A 1928-nucleotide genomic window follows, 5' to 3' on the forward strand; every position below is an offset into this window, starting at 1 on the left:
AAAAAAAAAAAAAAAAAATTCTATTACTAATTCAAAAAGAGCATTTACTAATGCATACCTGTGTAAAGTCTTATAGAAGAGTAAAAAAAATAAAAGAACCCCAAAGTTATTATTTTTCCTTTTAATAAATCACCTATCAAACCACCTCTTCCCAAAGCCCTCCATCATATTGTACTTCTGCTATTCTGAAGAATCCAGAGAGGTGGGGTGTAGCAGCTCTCGCCTGTAATCCCAAATCCTAGCTTGTTGGGAGGCTGAGGAGGGAGGACTGCTTGAGGCCAAGAATTTGAGACCAGCCTGAGCAAACAGCGAGAGAGACTCTGTCTCTACAGGAAAAAAAACCAGAAAACTTAGACAGGTGTGGTGGTGTGTGCCTGTAGTCCCAGCTGTTTGGGAGGCTGAAGCAAGAGGACCGCTTGAGCTCAGGAGTTAGAGGTTACAGTGAGCTATGACGACACCACTGCACTTTAGCCCAGAAAACAGTGTGAGACCCTGTCTCAAAAAAAAAAAAAAAAAGTTACCAAGAAAAAAAGCTAGTTCTATTAAATTTAGCCAAAAAAAAAAAAAAAAGAGAGAGAGAGAGAGAGAAATAAGTAATTTTTTTCTTTATAACTTCCTCTCATCCAGCACCAATAACTTTAGCTAGTATTGTACTCTCAGACTTTCTTGTTTTGATATGGTAATCCTTGCATTCTTTTTTTCACTTTAAATATAGACAAATGAATGCTGCTTCTTTAAGGAATTGGACTCTCCATTCCACTGACAGCTAAGAGGAATTATGAATTTAAAGAGCACTCTATATAAACAGTGGGTTAGAAACACAGATCTAATAATGATATTTTATCAGTATTTCTAAAATTATTTCAAAAACACATTGAACTTTAAATACTAAAATAAGTACAGACAAAACATACATTTTAGGTTGCAGTTTTTCCATTAAAGAGTCTTCTTTAATACATTCATCTATTCGGTAGTAGCCTTGTCTCGTATATACAGTTGTAGCAACCTTAGGACAAAATATGATTTAAAAAAAAAAAGACAGAAAATCATTCATTAAATTGTTTAGCCAGAATCTAAACAACTACTTAAGTGTGCCATTCATAGGCAAAGTTAATGATGACCCCAAGGACCCTGAAATCCCCTTTAAATCAACAAGAAAATTGTGCTTATGTTTTTACTCTATTTTAATTTCTGTAAGAAATCAGTAATTTTGCCACTATTAATTAAATTAATTAAGACACTTCATCCTACCATAATTTTAAAGGAACTACTTGCAACAATACTTTAAAAATTTACCGTAAAAATTTTTAGTGATATCTTAAGATATGCTCAAAACTCTAAAAATATTTAGGAATAAATTTAACAAGAAAAATATAAGCTCTCAGTAAAGAAAACTAAAAAAAATTTATCAGAGGTCATAAAATGAGAACCGAATAAATGGAGAATCATGCCAGGTTCCTGGAGATAAAGACTGAATATCCTAAAATCCATCAAATATAAAATTAATACAATTCTAAAGCTCATATGAGAAAATACGGCGTACAATAATTACAAAAATTTTAGCATACAATTCATTAGAGATTGGAAAAAGTGTTACTTTTAACGAATCACACTGGAATAATATTTAATGCCCCTACCCACCAAAATGGGGGCTAAAAATTAATTTCTATGGCTTCCTGGTTTATTGCACTTTGGCTTGGCACTTCATAGTAAGAGGATAATGTTACTATCAGCAGATTGGATGCAGGACATTTAAGTAAACATTAAATACCACTGATTTAAAAGATTTCAGTTAAAAACCGTAAAAAGATTCTTAAGCTGTAACATATATGATAAAGGTTTTATTTTTCCCCCATAGCCTGTCATTTAAATTTTATTTACGATGGTGTTTTTGCTTGTTTTTGTTGCTTGTAATAAATGAAAAAATG

The 1928-nt window shown here is 32.2% G+C and overlaps 1 protein-coding gene across 1 annotated transcript in view; it reads right to left on the reverse strand.

Moving 5' to 3' along the window:
• The window catches only part of LOC105808113 (RING finger protein 17-like), a 66812-nt gene that overhangs the window by 48360 nt on the left and 16524 nt on the right, over positions 1-1928 (reverse strand). The gene's annotated exons all lie outside the window — the stretch shown is intronic.

This window comes from Propithecus coquereli, unplaced genomic scaffold, assembly GCF_000956105.1.
Source record: "Propithecus coquereli isolate 6110/MARCELLA unplaced genomic scaffold, Pcoq_1.0 Scaffold168, whole genome shotgun sequence".
Taxonomy (NCBI): domain Eukaryota; kingdom Metazoa; phylum Chordata; class Mammalia; order Primates; family Indriidae; genus Propithecus; species Propithecus coquereli.